This window comes from Podarcis filfolensis (genome assembly GCF_964270895.1).
Source record: "Podarcis filfolensis genome assembly, chromosome: 3".
NCBI classification, from domain to species: domain Eukaryota; kingdom Metazoa; phylum Chordata; class Lepidosauria; order Squamata; family Lacertidae; genus Podarcis; species Podarcis filfolensis.
This window is the reverse complement of record NC_139606.1, coordinates 78,306,775-78,319,848: the sequence shown is the minus strand read 5'-3', so window position 1 is coordinate 78,319,848 and position 13,074 is coordinate 78,306,775. Positions and strand designations below refer to the sequence as shown.

Below are 13,074 nucleotides of genomic sequence, written 5' to 3'. Positions count from 1 at the left end.
AAAGAAGAGGGTGGGGTGGCCAACATTATCCAACTTTACATGTTCAATGTGAAAAATTCAGTTGCAGAAACCTAATGAAGATTTGAACATTTAGTTCTTGGTAATGCTACAATCCTTTGATGTGATTATACAAGACTGGAATTGGCTAAAAAAGTTATCATCCACTTGAAATCAGAGGTGGTATATTGATGTAAACACATTTAAAAAACACTAAACAGCCCTGGTTTCTATCTTACAAGCATGGACTAATGGACTACCATAAACTAGGGCAGTCCTACCAAAATTCTCCACTGCCAGCAATATGCAAACAGCCAATGATAGATGCCTGTGCAGAGTAAATTAGATGACTGTGATATGGATATTTAGCAATGGTTCCAAAGGAAAATATTTCATTGCCCAATAAAAAGAACAAGGTTTTCCAGTGTTACAGTTACTAAACAAAAAAATTCACACATTGCCAAATTAAAAAAGAAAGTATGTGAACAAATCATAATAATCATAATCTAAGTTTAGAGCACCACCAGAATTACTAATTTGAGAGTTCTCTTCAACTGTTATTTCAGAGTCAACCTGACTTCCTTTTCCATCTCTTTTACCCATTTCACTAAATCATTTGAGCACAAATGACATTATGTAATGCACTGAGTAATGCTGATAATCCAGAAGCCGTCCTTAGGCAGCTTCCGCTGGAGACTATTGCCTACACTTTAACAAAAAGTAACCAGAGGAAAAGAAGAAGTATGATTCCTGGGATCCTACTCCATTCTCCCCCCCCCAAAAGAAAACCTGGTCATGCAATCCCCCCCAAAAAAAGGACAACAAAGGCTAACATTCACCTAAAAGCACATTTTTAAAGGTTAACTTGATACTTAGGAACAACAAGGCAACTCTATGAGGTTATGATACTAAAGAAGGTGTACCAAACTACAGAAAAATTATGAATTAAGCTGTGTGGCTTGTATAGTAGCTAGAATGTCCAATTTTTGGCATATGACTATCTTGTTCAAGTAGGTGCATCAGCACAGTTTCTCTGCACCACAATCTATATAGGTCAAGTTCAAGCAAACCTAGATTAAAATCCCTGCTGCGGATGGCTTTGACAAAATCGCTGTCACCCTGACTGTAAAACTTCGATTAAAATGATGTACAGTTCTGGCCTGGGGGTGGGGTAAGAGTGATTTGCAATGTATTAAAAAGTGATTTTTAAAAATTTATAAACTAAACAAATTATCTTTTAAAAATCACAGTCCTGCACAACGCTTAAGTTATCCAAAGTCTGTGCTAGGTATGGCAGAATCCTGGAGCCTAATTATTCGAGTTAAGCAGATAAACTTGTTCATACAGATAAACTTGTTCAAAACTCTGTTAGTCATTGAAAGGTAAGAAACAGTGTCATGTGGCCAGTGACCACTGCCGCTTCTCATAATTTGCAAGTTTTCCCCCAAAACATACCCAAAATTTCCCCTAGAACCACAAAATGGACCTGAAATATTCAAGATGTTGAATTCTATGATCAATAAATTCCCTGCAAGATGCACAACCTTGGATAGGCCTAAGGTTAATAATAATAAAATATTATAATATAATATAATATAATATAATATAATATAATATAATATAATATTATATTATAATATAATATAATATAATATAATATAATATAATATAATATAATATAATATAATATAATATAATATAATATACGGTAATACATACACACACACACTGCAGAACCTTCAACACGTTATCATACCATTATCAGGTGGTATATACTTCACATAATCACATCAAATCTCACAAATGAGTGGTACCACAGCAAGCACACATTTGTTTGGGGAACATCTTTGCTGGGAACAACACTGCAAATAACTCAGAGCTGATGAGTGAGACCCCTGGAGAGCAAAAACAGGACAATGCCTGCACTAAAGAAGCCAGCTAGTTAGCCACAGCATTAGCCTGCTGTGACTATAACAGATTCCCTGGAACAGCTTTTGAATTCTACCAACTAAGAACCATATGGTGTGTCGTGATGAGTAATATTCAGTCTGGCTTTCCTTATAGAAGGATGTTCCAAAAAAAGACAATAACTTCACAGGATGAAAATGATACTTTAATCACACCCAATCACAAAAGCATGTTGTCTAAATTAAACCACATTTGCTTTATTGAACTGCATCGCTTCTGTGACATCTCTCTCTAGGATTACAAATACTGCATTTTAAACAATGTACAAAGTAAGAAGAATGTGCCTTATTTACTCCCATCTTGGAAACAGGAGTTGTATACAAACATAAACATTTAGAAACTAAAATAATGATTTGGGAGGGTGTGCATATTTTGATTTTTAAATAATAAAGTCAGCTCGCACTACAAGCAGTAAGGTATTTTCCCTTGTACCGTGAATTAAATCTGCACTTGGAAAGCAAAAGGTATTTGCTGTCCTTGTAATCCATACTACTCAAATATGCTACATAAAACACATGTGGCTCTCCATGCATGCTTTCGACCTACGTGTACCTCTTAAAAAAATATTTCCATTTCAATAACAGTGTGTGAATTGAACCTGTTAATTCCAAATGGCAAACAACCCATAAACATTTGAGCCAGCTCTTAAACAATAATGCAATGGAACTGTAAAAGCAAACAAACACAAACAGAAAAAGTACAAACTAAATATTAATGCATGCTGATGGAATAATGGGTTTGAACCTCCTGCTACTCATCTCTGAGTTTCAGACCTTTTAAGCTCATAACAACAAAAAAATGGAATCTCTAACAAAGGCTGCTTCAGGTGTTATTTCCACCCCCCTCAACAGAGAAATACTTGCTAAAAGCAAGTTGTATCCTGTATTATTAAATTTGTACCCTGTATTGTTAACTATGGCACAAAATGTAAATAGGAAACCAAACATATGCAGAAGTTATATCTTCTGTGTTCTCTGATAAATTGCATAAAGTAACCCACAGGGACTAACTACAACCTGTGGCATTACATTATTCTACAATGTTATCATTTCAGTTATTCTGAAAAACAAGGATTTCAAAATTAAATTTCATCCAGGAGTTTTTAAAGAAAAGAAATCAAGTACAAAAACAGCTCTCTATGAATGCAAAAATATATTCTGACACCGTTTCTTTTGCTTCTCAGAATGTGGTGCCAGGGGATGATGGATAGAGCTACCTCTATCTCCTCTATGTGACTAAGCCAGGCAAACAGAATCAGTTGTCCAATAAGAACACCATTTCAATCAAAGCAGTCTCTCTCTTTATTGGAATGTGAAGCCATTTCTGACTAGGAAAAGTGAATAAAGGGAAACCAAAGAGAGAGGGGGAAAACAGGCAAAGACAAGATTTTGGGTTAATAACAATCTGCTGAAATCCCTCTCAGGCTTATTGACTTGTACGGAGGATTATCTACTCCTAATCAAACACTAACTGTCCTAAGGAAAATACAGTGCTCTCTTTCAGCAACGACATTAAAAGAAAAATGTCACTGTAAAGCTAAATGGAAAGCATGCAGCATACATATTGTGTTTTGTTTTAACACACATTTAATGTCTGAATATCAGTAATCTAGTAGTTTATCCAAAGAAACCTATGACAGATACTCATACTTTTCTTAATCGTTAATGGGAAGGGCATCACAGTAATAACTTTGCTATGTAACACCCCCCATTATTTTAAAGCCTCCTTTTTTAACAAAACTGAAAATGCCAACAGACCTCGGCAAATCTTTTGTTTGAAACACAAAAGGCAATAGATTTTTCTCTTACCTTTAATGAGCACATGTTGAAAGAATGCTTCCAAAAATATTTCTCAGTATACTGATGCTACTCTAATCCTTCACTTACACAGGTCAGCTGCCATGGTACAGTACTAAAATTGTCAGATGAAATGGTCAGAATTACCCAGTGGCTTGATAAAAATCAGCTTACTTCAAGTCTAATCTGGCAACAGTTTGCAAATAGCTCTGCATGAAACAAACTGCAAATATTGGAAGTCAAGAAGTAGAAAGAATTGCTCTGAGCCGCAATCCACAAACAGGAAATAGTTATTAATGCTATTACTGTTATTAAAAGGGGAGGACAATTGCAGTGCAGTGCTAGTTTAAAGAAGTCATAGGGAGTGGCAAGATAACAATATAATTTAACTTTAACAATTTAAACAACTTCATGAGCATTTAAGAATTTGCAATGCCTCCTTCCTTTTGAATTACTATACAATTCTCTGTCAACTCAAAACAGGTTTTTTTCCTTTTCATTGCAAATGCACCTGCTACCAGATTACTAATTGTACCTTCAATCTGCATTATTCTGGATTTCATACAGGTTTCTAATCATGATTTCTGTCTTCTTAAAAATAGAAATAAGATTTTTCTATTATAATATTATTCTCTAATAAGGTTTGCAATACTCTTCTGTACTATCTACTATAACTGATGTGCTACCTTGGGCAAGGATCTGCTGGCATTTCCACAGAAAATGCACTGCTCATTGAGAACTGGAAAAATGTTCTTCCCCCTACCATGGAAATATCTGCATTAAATGTCCTTTTCAATCAAAATTATCTACAGAGAAATATGCATTCAGATAGTATTTAAAGAAAATGCTTACTTTCAAAATACACATTTCTAAATAGTTCTCCCCAACCCCAAATATGCATTCTGGATGTATTTTTTCTGGTTTTGAGATGAGATCTGCATTGGAACATTCAGGAAGCAAACAACTACTGGATAACTATGTTTCGACCCACACATTAGCTGAGAAGGAGTAGCTCACGTCAATTCAGCTTGGAATTCACAAAGATCAAAGTCCCCGATACATCCAAGTCAGATTATCAGAGGAGAAGAAATATAGCCATAGTCTTTAATATAATATTCAGCAGTATCAGTGTCTACTGAAAGCTGAGGTTGCTGAAAGGCCAGATACCATCTTGGCTGTGAGTCCTGGAAGATCTGCTTCCTGCCTTTCTGGCCTTTTCCCACCTGGCCTGGGAGGGCAGGGCTAAGACTGACTCCAGCTACAAAAGCTGAGGGTGCTGGACAGACTCTTGGGCTGGGGTGCGGTGGGAGGAGGGGAGTTGTTGCTGTTGTTTTGTATCTTTATTTTAGGTCTTGTGATTTATGTGGAACCTGTACAGTTTGGCTGTACACAGTTGACCAATTGGAGGAATCAGTGTGTTGGGTATTGTCACTCAAAGGTCTTAGTATTTTGGCTGGCCTTGTTAGTGAACCCAAAATGTGTAGTTGCCAGAATCCTTCAGGAGAAATTCACTGTTCTGGTCACTCCAGGGGTGCAGAAAGGGGTAGAGGATCACCTCATTTCCTAGATGCTCAGAAGCTATCAAAATCACATTGCATCCCTATTCCATCCCTAACTACAATAACAGGAGGAACTCTGGAGCTTGTTACATTTACTGGGGTTGAGGTATAGTGAATGAGATGACCATTTATGAACTCTTGCAAACCATCATGCAAAGTCACTGTAGTACAATTGATAACATCCACATCTGGATGTGCAGGTGTCGTCCATCTACACAACTTTGCTTTTAAATTGAAGCACATTCTATTCTGTCCCAGCTCATCACATGGAACTATGTATGATTTGGATTGGGGCAAAATATTGTGGTGCGGTGCATACAGGCAAAAGAAAAAAGCAAATACCCTGACAGCAAGACCATCAGCATCAGCAAGATTGCCCTAGCAAACAGTATATGCAGTGGTGATAGTGGGGTTGTGACCAAACTCACTGATACAGAGTACCATCACATTTTTATTTATCATTATTTTTGCTGCCGCCCATGGCAGCCATTTCGTGCTGGCATCCATAGCACTTTCATCAAGATATGGGTTTCAGCACCCATTAAAAACAAGAACTAAAAAAAGAATTGAGTATACACTTTCCCTCCAGATAATCAAAGCAGGGGTGCCAAGTATGGGGGGCTGGCCCCCACAAAATTCTAATTCAGAGGGCCACCTCCAACTTCTGCAGTGGCCACACATGCACACTGCCGGGTGTGCGCGTGCAATGCCAACACACTGTGGTGTGCGCTGACATCATGCACACACAATGTGGGGCACGCAGGCACAGGGCACTGATTTCACTCGGCCCTGGGCCCTATCTATCATTGGGGCAAGGTAGTGCATGTGACTCAAAGTGAGGGCAAAGAGACAGTTTAATTTGCCTTTAGCGATATTATCATATAACCAAATCTGATTAGTATGACATCACCACATTCATTACATGCTCTCTTCTTTGACTAGGATTACACAATAAAGAAACCTTTTTTTAAAATGGTACCAAAGCTAAGCCATCTTGTGTGGTAAAAGGATGTACAGTGGTACCTCAGGTTAAGAACTTAATTCGTTCCGGAGGTCCGTTCTTAACCTGAAACTGTTCAAAACCTGAGGTACCACTTTAGCTAATGGGGCCTCCCACTGCCACCGCACCACCGCCTCATGATTTCTGTTCTCATCCTGAAGCAAAGTTCTTAACCCAAGGTAGTATTTCTGGGTTAGCGGAGTCTGTAACCTGAAGCGTATGTAACCTGAAGCGTCTGTAACCCAAGGTACCACTGTAAAATTGTTTTCTGTGTGGAAGCTTTCACATGTCAAAATGATAACTTTTTCAACAAGCAAAGACATTGGGCAACAAATTGGACAATAAATCAATTACTTCTACTAATTCACTGCCCAGGAGAAAAGAAAAGAAAAAAGTAAGAAAAGAAAAGAAGTTGAAACAACTAGTGAAACACTTAAATTATCATCTATGGTTGTCATCTCTTTCCTGCCGTACTCACATCTCCACCTCAATAAATATAGAAATTATTATTATTATTATTCAAATCAGGTTATTCTTTTTGTAAACAACTGGCCTGTTACTTCCTAGGGAAAAGAACGATAGATATAAAAGAAAAATGTGTCCATGGTTCATGCCAAGAAATCCAGAGAAAATATACTCTTGAATGTATGTAGGCATGTTAAAACATTAATCTTAATTTTAAATAAAGGTGGTAATGAAGTGTTGATTTCTCATTGAGAGGTTTATTGAATGAAAAATTAAGATAATTCTTTTTCCCACAGACTTCATACATGCAAGACAAGCTTTCAGGGTGAACCAAGTGACTGGAGGATTAAAAACATTCCAAAAAACATAAGAATGATTTGGGTAAAAATTAAAAAGCCATGTGATGGCACTATTGTTTGGCTTTGGATCATTAAACCTTAGATATGAAAAGCCAATTTAGGAAGAAAAGAGGTGCCTAATTAACTCGTAAATCTCAGAGCCTTAAAAAGAGAGAGAACATTTTTCAAGACAACCAGTGAGGTGATTTCTGCTCCTAAAACAACTGAACAACAAATTGCCAGTTTTGAACAACTCCTTAAGAGAACTTGAGTTCCAAAGAAAGTGGTTGACATATTCAACCACCTGGAAGTTCTCCACAAAGCCATGGCTGAAGGGGCACAATGGAGTCAGTTACTGGCCATTCTAATTGATGCTGATTCAATGCTGTGTCACCTCCATTTGATTTTAAGTGCTGAAAGGATAGGAACAGAACACTGCTGGAGAGGAAGTGGGGAAATGGGCATCTAAACTCTGCGCCCTAAGCACCTCTACTACCTTCAGCATCAGCTTGCTCCAAGGATGTAATGTACCACAAGACAGCATGAAATAGGCCCTTGTGCTTATACTGCAATGTAGGCAGGTTGTTCAAACAGAACATTCAAGCATTTAGGCAAAAGGTGAAGAATTTTAACCCTTACTTTTAATTTTGTGATGCTCACCATGACAGGCACAGTTTGCAACTGTGTGTTGTGCGGCTAACAACCAGGCCACTATTTTCAAGAGCGAAGTGCACCTGTCATCTGAGCCTATCCTCTGACCCGTAAGGAATAAATACATTGATTTGGCTACAGGGAGGTCCTTCCATGAGCAAAAGGTTCATCTAAGGCAGGGGGCTGGGCATGTGAGTTGTAGAATTCTGTCACTCAACATTCAAATTCCTCCTTGTGAAGCTTTGACAGATTGCAGGACTTGCACTGTTTCAGGTTCTTGAAAGAGTTCTGCTCTGCCTTTTATGGTGTTGCTATTTGTACCTTGTAAATTTATATGTATTTTTATGGGAAAGGCATAAAATCACCAGTTTTCTTCAACCAAGTCCTATTTTCTGAAATAAATATGAGGAAAAAAGGGAGGGCATATCTGAGGAACAAAAGTAGTATCAGGTTCCTAAAAAGCAAATAGGGGAGTCCGTTCCCCCGCCCCCGCCCTGTACACCTGGGAATCAGTAATCTTATAAATCCATTAATAACTTGGAACTGGGTTTCAGTTATTAAATCCAAGCTTGGGGGAAAAAACCTTTTCTTCATAATAGTGAGTTATAAAAGAGACAGTAGAAAATTCCATAAGCTATTTTGTTTGACAGCATGCTTTTCAGTTGAAATAGGTGCCCCAAAGCAATTCCTAAGAGCGAACTGCATAGTGATGGTAGTTTATCAATACTTCACCAAAGTGCTTCAAACTATGATGTCTCCCTTAGAGCCTGGACATTTTAATGATTGTAAAATAGGCACAGCTCATGGTACAATTATTTACATCACATGAAAATAAAACAGTCCTTCGCCAAGCACCTGTTGCAAGGCTTTTTGGGTCTGGGAAGAGTGGATGCATTCCAATAGGAAAGCCACACCTAGGAAAAGGATTGCTCAGTTTGAAAAAGGCAGGCGGCTTGGATATTCAATCCAGCCCAGCCTTGATTATAGCATGTGGCTGCCTAATGGGGCCAAGAGGAAATAATTGGTGTACCCTTTGATTGACCTGATAGTGTAGTTTAATGGGGGTGTTACATAGCAAAGTTATTACTTTTGGACCAGGGCAGGATAGGCAAAATTTGACTCTCTCTCTCTCTCTCTCTCTCTCTCTCTCTCTCTCTCTCTCTCTCTCCTCTCTTTCTATTTCTACACCTCACTATTTACTTGTTTTTAAAAAATTTTAATTTATTTAATTTAATTATTTAATTATTTACTTGTTTTAAAAAAATTGTAACATATGCTGCCTGCTCGACCAACACAATTTGCAGGTGGAAATGTCTGGTTGCACCCCCACTTCTCCTCCTGCATTTCAACATGTAGAAAGACAGTCAGGGCTCAATGACTCAAACAGAAACCAGCAGAGTGCCAGCAGTATATGGTGGAGCAGAAGCAGACACTTCACTGGGGTTCTTTCTCATATCTCCAGGTGGATGGCAGTGGGTGGAAGTATAGCCAGAAGGATGACTTGCTCAGGCTGAAGGAGCAAGGATGCACTTGGGCACAGGGTTTCGTTGTTTCCGCTCTGCACTGTATTTCCACAGACAAGCATAGTGGCAGCTAAGATATGGTTACCAGATTGTTTTCAATGAATCCAAGGACACTTTTTTTTTTGGAAGCTGAATAGCAACAGGGAGTCAGTAGTGGAGATGGTGAGGCAAAAGACCCTGGGCCCAAGCACACATGCATATTGTATAAAAGTGCAAAGCCCTTCTTTCGCACCCTGTGAAACATAAATGCACAGAGTTTAAAAAAAAACTGGGCAATGGCCATCTGCCCGTGACTCCTGAGCCTCCCCCGATCAATCAAAATAAAGGGGGAAGGGGGCAGGAGATCACACAAGACACGTCATACGTGCACAAGACACATCATATGGGGACTTCCAGTGAGGAAAAATGGTGGGCGCCACAGCAGCGAGCAACTCCTGAAGCCAGCCAGAGCCAATGGCGCTACTAGGCTGGCTCTGGGCTGCTGAGGCTGCCGCTGCCACATTTCCCGGGGACAGATTTGCAAATCTGGGGACATTCCGGGGATGGAATTTGTCCAGGGACAGATCTGCAAATCCGGGACTTTCCCTGGGAACTGGGGACGTCTGGGAACCCTAAGCTAAAATTCATTTTCAAAGCCTCATACAAACAGCTACAGAGGGGTTTCTTGGGGGCGGGGGGCCTGCCAGGAAGAGACACATCATCTTTCACGTGTTTTCTGTTGTTGTTACAAACATTTCAAACATCTGTTTGAGGCAAGACAGACAGCATTATAAATTCCCCATTGCATTATTCTCTATCTAACTGAAGTTAGAATTACTACTGATGGTTTGTCTGATATGTAAAACTGAAAATATTAAAGAAGTTAAGATTTTAAAGTCTGTGTTTAAAATATTCATGCTTCTGTATGTAAATTCTATTCCTCCGTTGCAATGAACTTTTTCTCACCTCCCCCTTTTCAGATAGAGGAAGAATAAATTGTTTAGAAAAAAATTCTTTAGTGATATAGTATCTCACTGCAAAATTTGAAGTCAATCTTTTCTGCATGAAGTTTATGGTTTATCCTACTTACTGGATTCCTCTCCCCATCCCACCCCGGAAGGGAAATGTTGAAGCCTGATAAGATTCAATTTATTTTATACAAATAAAAATTAAAAATAATTAAACTACCCTCCTTTTCTAAGCTTTTCTAAACTTTGCTAATCCATTCCAAAAATGCATTATTAAGTATCACACAAGTGCACACCCAGATTTAAAGATTTATCAGAATGGTTAATGGAGAAGGCAGTTCAGAGAATGTCTCTTGAGAATGGAGGAGGCATCTATTGGCATTTTGAGCTTTGAAGATGTGGGGGAGTGTTCAGGGATGTGTTCACATTTTTATATAAGATATCCAAGAAGTAAAACAAGATTCTAGCATACAGCGTTAGAAAACAAAGTCTGTGGCACAAATAAGAAAGGTTGGGCCTCTATGAAAACTTTCCAAAAGGACAGATAATTCAATCAATATCTGAGGATTTAACAGCTTTGCTGATAGTTGTCACACAATAACCCTATCAAAGACAGATATGAAGTAACCTCAGAGAGTTCTCTCTCCAAAACATAATTTGAATTCTGAAGTTATTGCTTCACTTTCTTCATTTATTAGTGAAATATTTTCATAATTTAAATCTTGTAATAAGTGAATCAAATTAACTTTCATGGGAAAGTATGAGAACATTGCATTTTATGCCAAGCTTGTCCGCTCTCTACTTTCTGGAGTTTAAAAAGATCTCTTGTGTTACAATAATTGGTCAAATTGTGACACACACATAGAATAACTCCTTTAAGACTTATGTGAATCTCTCAAGCACGTAACAAAAATAATGATGAGGCAAGATGCCAGTCCCATCAAGATCAAGCTTCATATATCAATATATGGATTTTGTTTTTACCTTTCTCCAGCTTCTGAACTTTCTTCCAAAAAGAACATCCCGAAAATCCTGGCAGATATAATAAGATTGCTTAGTCTCTGATCTCAGAGAGTCAGACTCTGATTTGCCATGAATTTAGTGGGAGACGGTCACCATTTCACCTTAAGGCTTCACAAATGGGCTGTGAAATAGACTTACAGGGGATGAAAAGCAGGTGCAATAACGATATTGAGCCCTTCTGGAGTTATGGGAGTAAAAGATCAGCACTGAAGTTCGACACATGGTACCAAGCTATGCTCTTTATAAAAAGAAAAACTACCATTGCAACAAAATTTGAATCACTATAGCTCATTCAAATGTAATTTAACTATTGGCACCTAGCGAGAAACGGATACATATAAAGTGATTCCCCAAAAGTATGCCCAAAAGCAGGGCTATTTTTCTAGAAAAAGAGGTGCTGGAACTCACCATGAACACTTCCCCTTTTCTCTTATAATAGCAATGGCGCCCATCTGAGAGGTGCCGGAACTGAGTTCCGGAGAGTTCCGGATGAGAAAAAAGCCCATAAGAATGTTGCCTTAGCCATTCAGTCAGTCCGTCAAGTAGGCCTTTTTCTGTGACAGTTCTAGAAATTAAATGTTCAGTGTTGAACTCAGAAAAACACTTCTGGGATATACTTATAAATGCAATTAAAACTCAGCTGCCAAATATCAATCCCTGATTTTCTTCTCAACTACATTAGGCAAGTATTACTAATTTTCCTCTAACAGAAGTCCATTTGGCACCAAGAGGAAACAGAAATGATCAGAGACGCTTCCCTGCTCCTAAGTGGAAAAAGAAACAAAGTAAGAAAGTACAAAGATCTCTGTCTAACTATTATGAAAGAGATAAAGGATAGATGACACCTTGGCACTGAGACTAATAAGGAGAACACCCACAAGACACTCTCCATGGAAGAGTTACTTTATTATGAAACAGGAAGAAGGAGTAGAGTGTCAAAGGGCAAAATGCTAGATGAACCTTCTATGCAATTCTTCAAGGCAAACCTATGGCCTTTGGCTCCTGATATCACAATCCCAGATTTCCTCGTTTCCCTTCTCTAACCAAATCCTGCTTGCCTGCAATGCACAGGCTGCACTCTGGTTCCAGTTGCTGTCAGGGGTGTGTGATGATGCCTGCAGCCTAGTGTGTGGTAGACCATAGAAATGAACACAAGAGATTCGCATTGGGTATAATTTATTGATTGCAGGTGCAAGAAGGTTTGGCCAAGGCATTGGGCATGTATCAAGCCGCCTGAATGCTGGCTGATCGGAACCCAGTGGGGTTGACCCTGTGCTGGGGAGTCACCCCTGACATGGACCGGATACCACGGCCACCATTTCTGCAAGGGGGTTTGGCCCATCGGCCCCTGTGTGAGCTCCTGGACAGAGTCACCACTCCTGGACCCCTTTAACGAGGCACCTGCTCAACTAAGGATCCAGCCCAATGCCTTATCTGCCATGTGAGCTGGCCCCTGCAGGAGTCTTCCCCATGACTTGCTCCTTATTCAGTTCCACATGTCCAGCCACTTCTACCCAACACCATCCATAGTATACAAGTCATTGTAGTTACATTTCTTTGCTCAACCCTAATAGTCACCGTCCCATTGTTCCCAATGTTGTGGTTTTTACTAACATTGTAGCACTGTAAACAGACTACCCTAGAAAGGGAGGGAGCAGGATGAGAATGAGGTTGGATTATGCATACTGATTCGTACCAATTAGTCCAACTTTTGGCTGCATGCTCCTAGTAGCTGTCACATTTTAAATAGCTGGATTTGCCCCATCACATTTGGCAATAAGCCCGATATCACATTCAGAGCAGAACT

General features: G+C 39.1%; 1 protein-coding gene across 5 annotated transcripts in view; it reads right to left on the bottom strand.

The window, feature by feature from the left end:
- CHRM3 (cholinergic receptor muscarinic 3) overlaps positions 1 to 13,074 on the bottom strand; it is a 242,153-nt gene that overhangs the window by 99,890 nt on the left and 129,189 nt on the right. The window contains exon 4 of one of the 5 annotated variants that reach the window (XM_083606052.1): positions 11,229 to 11,276. The exons of the other annotated variants lie outside the window; for them this stretch is intronic. The gene's annotated coding sequence lies outside the window, so the exon portion shown is untranslated. The remainder of the gene's footprint in view (positions 1 to 11,228; positions 11,277 to 13,074) is intronic. 5 annotated transcript variants of the gene reach the window in all.